The sequence below is a fragment of the Stegastes partitus genome, unplaced genomic scaffold (assembly GCF_000690725.1).
Source record: "Stegastes partitus isolate 25-593 unplaced genomic scaffold, Stegastes_partitus-1.0.2 Scaffold1763, whole genome shotgun sequence".
Lineage (NCBI taxonomy): Eukaryota > Metazoa > Chordata > Actinopteri > Pomacentridae > Stegastes > Stegastes partitus.
In genome coordinates this window covers 50,658-51,195 of record NW_007579494.1, presented here as the reverse complement: position 1 = coordinate 51,195, position 538 = coordinate 50,658, and positions in this window count along the sequence as shown.

The window sequence follows — 538 nt, the reverse complement described above, 5'->3', positions numbered from 1 at the left end:
CCAGACCTCAATCCATCGGAGAATTTGTGGCTGGACTCAAAATGGGCTGGATACTCATGATCTCCATGAACCCCGACAGTTTTATCAGCAAAGAAGAATAGTGTAAAATTGCATTATCCAGATGTCCGTGGCTCATTGAGACTGATCCACAAAGGCTCAATGCTGTAATTGCTGCCAAAGGTGCAACTAATACTGATTGAAGCTGTGCAATTAATTATTTGACATTTTGAATTAGATTTGTAGAAATCTGTTTTCACTTCGACACAATAGAGCCTGTTTTTGAAAATGCTTGTCACAAAAGCCAAATGAAATTTAGCATGATTCACTGTTAAAAAGAAGGGAGAACCTCCAAAAGGGTTTGGGATCTTTTTTATTTACACTGTACTCTGTGACCTCTGTCTTGCCCCCTCCAAAAAACCCAACAACAACAAAAGAAAATGCACGCTCTGAAAAATGTCATAACTACTCACACTGCAAGCACCTGACATGTCACATTTGGTACAGTATATGAGGCTGCCATTCATTAGATCTCGATTTT